At 50.0% G+C, this 6,000-nt stretch overlaps 1 protein-coding gene across 6 annotated transcripts in view; it reads right to left on the minus strand.

Annotated features, from left to right (window-relative positions):
• Nucleotides 1-4,307, minus strand: part of TRMT9B (tRNA methyltransferase 9B (putative)) — a 65,719-nt gene extending 61,412 nt beyond the window's left edge. For 3 of the 6 annotated variants that reach the window (XM_045997508.1, XM_045997509.1, XM_045997504.1), the window contains exon 1: nucleotides 3,485-4,123. The gene's annotated coding sequence lies outside the window, so the exon portion shown is untranslated. Of the gene's footprint in view, nucleotides 1-3,300; nucleotides 3,360-3,484; nucleotides 4,124-4,176 lie in introns of those variants that run through there. The other 3 variants (XM_045997505.1, XM_045997506.1, XM_045997507.1) reach the window with 3 other exon arrangements.
• Nucleotides 4,308-6,000: the final 1,693 nt, after the last annotated feature.

The raw sequence follows: 6,000 nt of genomic DNA on the forward strand, positions 1-6,000 counted from the left end.
CCCTGTGCTCTCCTCGGCCCGCCCCTATAGTACCTGAGCGTGCAGGGTCCCCCTACAGTACCTGATGTGCAGAGTCCCCCTACAGTACCTGATGTACAGAGTCCCCCTACAGTACCTGATGTGCAGAGTCTCCCTACAGTACCTGATGTGCAGAGTCCCCCTATAGTACCTGATGTGCAGAGTCCCCCTATAGTACTTGATGTGCAGAGTCTCCCTACAGTACCTGATGTGCAGAGTCTCCCTACAGTACCTGAGCATGCAGAATCCCCCTATAGTACCTGAGTGCACAGAGTCCCCCTACAGTGTACCTACTGTGGGGGATCTCTGCTGGGGCTCTTCCTTACACATTAAAGGCTTTTCCTTCCCCCAAGAACGGATCTCCCTTAACAACCCCAACATCACTGCCTGAAGCAAGCATTCCTGACATCCCTCCCATACTAGGTCGAATTCCCTGTTTCTGCCCTTGACATTTTTCCTGCCTTGCACTGAGCACAAGTATAATTACAGGTTTACCTATGTATTAGCTGCACACCTGTGTTCCATGGGCAGTTAGGACTGTGTTTCTTGCTATTGCTTTCTGAAGGCTGAGTGTGGTGCCTTACGTTCCCTGGCAATGCTGAACAACTGAAAAGCTGATGGAATGTTATTGCTGCCCCATCCCCAAAGTCCAATGCCCCAAAATGCATAACTGCCCCTGGGGGATCTCGGAATTATCATCATTTGAGGAGGGTCATAACTACTAACGGCGTAAACAGAAACACGTTTAAATTCTATTTTAGAATTTCACTTGGTTATCTCATTCTCCCCCTAATATCTCATCATTATTTCCAAAAACTACCACCCGTAACTTCTTTAATCCCAGAGAAGCCAAAGGCCTAAGGTGGAGGATATGCACGTTGGACAGGGTGAGCTTCTAGCTCCCAAGGGACACTAATCCTGGGAGTCTAGCCTATACTATAGTGTATACTAGGAGAGCATGCTAAGTGTATCAGGACAGGAGAATGACCCATTTACCTGAATATTCAGTGCTCCGGGCAATTACACAGCAACCCCTCCACGGCCCCCAGGAGATGACATTGAACTCAACACTTTCTCCTTGTAAGACGGCTCACAGTGTGCTGACTACATGCTCGGCATTCCTTACAAATCATTCCATTGGCTTCTCACAGCCACGTGGGGAAGGCTCATGATGGCCATTTCACAGATGAGGAAATGGTTCAGCGATGGGATTCACTCCAGGTGATCCAGTGTGGACTCTAAATTCCTTCTCTTGAGGGGTTAGAAGTTTGCCTGGATGGGAAGTAAGTACCCAAAGTGAACGATGTCAACTCCTTTCGGATACCTCTCAGCTAGGGGCTCGATGCTATAGTGTGCTCTTACGGCATCAAGAGACGAAACTCACAACAGCTGAAGGACATTCAGTTGGCCACTTAGCACCACTCTGCTTCCAGACCTTCCAGAGCCCAAACTATACCAGAATCGGGCTCCATTTTTATTCCCTCAGTCTGTTCTTATTTCTTTTTAAGATTGATTGATTGATCTAGAGAGACTGCGAGTCAGGGAGGGGCAGAGGAAGAAATCTTCAAGCAGACTCCCTGCTGAGTGTGGAGTCCTTCCTGGGGCTCGATCTCATAACCCTGAGATCATGACCTGAACGGAAACTAAGAGTCGGCAGCTTAACGAATGAGCCATCCGGGCGCCCCGGGTCTGTTCTTAAATAAAACCCCAGCATCTTAATACTTTCATGACAGTCTTAGAGCGCTTTCTCATTTACCTGTAAGTGGAAAGGTCAGATTGCCCAGACCGGGGCTGACAGCCTCATCTCAACAATGCCTCAGACCAAGAGCTAAATCACAATGACAGTTTGACTCAATTCCTATTTAAAATACACATCAGAGCATCACCATACAGTAAACACAAAGACTTAGCTGCACGTTTTTCTCAGCATTAAGGTCCTGTATATTGCCAAGCGGGTCTGGTGCTTTGCACCTTCTTCGAAGCAGTGATAGAGTCTTCATCAAAATGTGTTTCGGATTTTGGATACTAGTTCTCTAAAGGTGCCTAAGAATTATTTACAATGACATAGCCTAGAAATATTCACGTATCCACCTGCCGGAAATACCATAAGCATAAATACCTTCTTTAGAGTCCTCTTAATCCCCGGTAAGATTTGGCTTTAGAAAACCCACATAAACAGAGACCTAAGATTTACTGGGGAAGCACCTCTGCCTCTCCCACTTGGAAACAGAATTAACCATGCATAGTATTATCAATTTCACATCCTGCTGGTAAGTAAAATTTTATTAAAACCTTGAACTGCCTTGGTGATTTGGATATATTAAAACACACACACACACACACACACACACACACACACACACACGGACAAATTATTTCCAGAGAACATCATTACAGCAATCGAACCTTTCTAGAGACAGGCTTTCTTCTGAATTAAAAGAAGAGCCTATAGAGAGCTCCCTTCTCAAGTCTGACCAAATGCATTAAGAAAGCGGTTTCCTTAGTGAGGAGATGCTTTCCAGCTTGTCGGGGGTCTCCTTTAGAAGAAGGTACGTGCCATCAGTGGCCATCAGGGAGTCACCTTCATTCCTCTCAAATGAGCCTCCCCTTTGAGCTCCTCCAAAGATCCTTCACCAGCACTGGAGTCCTTTACACTGCATTTTCCGTCAGGCATCAAGGACAGAAAAACCTACAGTCGTCCCTTCTCTAAACTTCAGGCCAGATTAACCATTCATGAGCCAGTCATGTCAAGGATTCCATACGCTAATCGGTCCCATGACGGATCCTACATGTAACCACTGAAAGGAGTTAAATGTCAGTCGTTGCCTGTAATACTGCTAAAAACCTAAACCTCAACACGGTATATTTTCTAGCTCTCTGCCCACATGAAATGTGCAATACACATTTAAATTCATGCATACCAACGGATGTAAAGCGCTGCGGGTAGATGTTTACAGCCTTACCCTCTTTCTACATAAAGCGTTTGTATGCTTACGATATTCACCACGAAGAACCCAGGTAATACCATGAGATACACCTACGGCAAATATTATGCAAATCCTACCATCTCGTTTTGAAATTCCTTCTTAAACTGTATTTTTGTTGTCGGCTTTGACTATTTCCGCAAGTTCTTTCAGATCACCTAAAACATATTCTGATAAACTTTCTGGTTTTAAGTTATCTTAGTTCACCTCCTCCTGCTAGTTAAAAAGCAGTTTGCAAGTGGTAGCTTCTAAAGGGAGAGAGACGCGTGTATCCATGAAAACACGAATTCATTTTCACCTTTAAGACACAAAACATGTCCCCTGCAGCTCTTGAGCTCTGATTTAGCCGGTGTTCACGTTTGAAGCACACCCCGCAAACCTCTACGGCAGGGCAGGCTCGCCCGTTTCGGTCACGTCTAAGTTTTCAAGGTAAACAGGTCACTCTCGGCGCCCGGAACGGCGGGGGAAGAGCACGAACTCACCTAGGCGGTCAGACCCCGGGCGCGGGGACCCGAGCGCGCGAAGCGACCCGTCGCGCCCCCTCCTCCGGGTGTGCTGGGGGAGGGCGGGCGCAGGGCCGGCAGAACTAGGGTGGGAGCGAGGCTCGCCGCCGCTCCCCTCTGCAGACCATTGTCCGCGCCACGGTCGCCGGCGCTCTCTGCACGGTATGGGGGCGGGAGGCTCTAGGGAACCGACTAGTTGCAAGGCTCTCCCGGAGCCGGGGAGAGAGAGCCGCTTTTGCATCAGAGCCGGGGGCCGTACCTGGTGTAAATTCCACCCCTTGACCTATTTCAGAGTGTGAGAGCGAAAGCAACCGGGAAAAACAGACGGAGCGCGCGCGGGGGAGCGGGGCGCCGGGACGCGCGTGGCCGTGTGGAAGCGCGCGCCCGCCGTGCCGGTGCTTCCGAAGTTACCGCGAGGGCCCCGGAGGCCTCCCGGGCCGAGGCTCGGCACGCAGAGCTCGGGGCTGGCCCCTCCGCCCGCTCCTCCCGCCGCGGCCCGGGGCCAGGCTTCGGCCGCCCTCCTACGCGCGCGCCGTGCGCGGGAAACGCCGTTCCCGGGGCTCGGGGGCCTCGGCGCGGGGGCCGCGACAGCGGTTGGGTGACCGCCCGCGGCCCCGGGCGCGCGGTTCCCCGCCCCCATCGCCATCCCCGCCTCCCCGCCCCGCCCTCACCTCTCCGGAGGCGGCGCTCGGGCTCCGGCTGTCCGGGGACCGGGGCCCGCGGCGCCTCCAGGCCGGGAAGGCTGACGACTTCGGAGAGGCGGCGGGCGCGGAGCGGAGCCCGGGGAGTGTCGCCTCCCTGCCCGGTGCCCTGGGAACGCCCCGCCCGAACGTGCCCGGGAAGTGAGGCTCTGCGGCTCCCGCCCGGCCTGGGGATGGGGGTGACCTTCTTGCCTTCCTCCCAGGCTCTTCTCGTCTGTCTTTCCCGGCGTGGCCCGTCCTCCGTGGGAGTGAAAGCCGCCGAGCGAGTGCACCTGGCCGGCCGGGAGCACGGCAACGCCGTACCTGGGGTGACAACGACGTGACGCTTCAGCGCGTCTTTTCTCCTTTGATTCTTGCAACCACCTACTCCCACCGAGATGAGCCCATCGGTTTGTGGGATAATGGAAAATCAAAGGCATTAAGTCCAAGGTGCCAGTGCTAGAGTCTCTAGATTTTTTTCCCTGAAACAGGGTGCTTAACCTGTTAAGAGCTTGCAAAACTAGTCCCCATCAAAACAGCATCTATCAGAAGGAGGGACGGGATTTAGGTTAGAAATTTGTGCTGAAATCGGACACATTGTCTCCCCCATCCCCACGCACACCCCCTTGCTTCTGTGACAATAGGGTTTAACTACTTTCTGCCAGGTCCTTAGGGTCATAATCGTCAACCCCTATTGTAGACAACTCACTAATCATCAGAGGCATGAGTACTTAAAAAAAAATGCACGTTCCCAAGATTGAAAAATCAACATATTTAGTAATTGCTCTGTTGCCCTTGGTGTATGAATTTGATGTTTCTGATTCCAAGCAGGAGGAAGGGAACTTCATGTTGAGCTGTTTTCCAGGCGTGTTTCTTTGTGCGGAACCTGACTATAGGGCTCGCGTCGACACTGGTGTATTTGAGATGCTACTACGAGGATCGGTGGAGATCAGCATATATAGTTTGTGATTCTGAAATAATCTGCTAGTGCAACGGTGTATTGGGGTAGGGAAGGGAACCTTTGCTTGGGTATCTTTATCGCCATGCTCAGGATAAATTGACTTTTCCTTTTTCTGTGGAACTCTGCCTTTTGCATTTAAAAGGGGAAACAAAAAATCATGAGCCTGATTTTACATGTTTTTCTTGAGCTGGCTGTCAGCCCACTAAAGTGCCACTTCTCATTTTTATTTCTATTCAATGGAGCTACAAATGCAATATGTCCTTGGGTGCAAGATCTATACTGGATACTGGAATGTTCCTTGCCATCTTCTAACAGTGTGGCAGGGAACAAGGCATACCTCAATTAGTATAGTGACCTGCACATAATACATGCCCAATAAATATTCATCAGATGAATGGGGTCTCAAGAGACTGTGATAACTACAAAAGTGGCCTGCTTTAAATTCTTCAGGAAAGCATGAGGGAAATGGGTTATAGATGATGTAGTCAGGGAAGGCATCCTGGAGGTGGTGACAGGTGCAGGATCTTGATATGGAGAATCAGCTAAGGAATGGAAGGAAGAAAGTCTGTTTACTATGCTTTTGAGATGTGGCAGAGGCAGAGGTTCTTAACAGTTTGTAGGTATTAGGTTCATATAAAAATCTGAGAGAAGCTTTGGAACTCTCCTATATAAAAAGCAAATGTAAAAAGATTTGCATACATTTTCTGGGATTTCAGACACTGGCTAAAGCAGATCTGTGGAATCCCTAAAGGGCTGTGAACTTGAGGTACCATTTCCTTGTTTGCAGGCAGGAAGAAAAATAAAGAGATTATTCTCTCTGAGGCCATCATAAGAGGCATTTTCATGGCCACCAA

This window comes from Meles meles, chromosome 2 (assembly GCF_922984935.1).
Source record: "Meles meles chromosome 2, mMelMel3.1 paternal haplotype, whole genome shotgun sequence".
Classification (NCBI taxonomy): Eukaryota; Metazoa; Chordata; class Mammalia; order Carnivora; family Mustelidae; genus Meles; species Meles meles.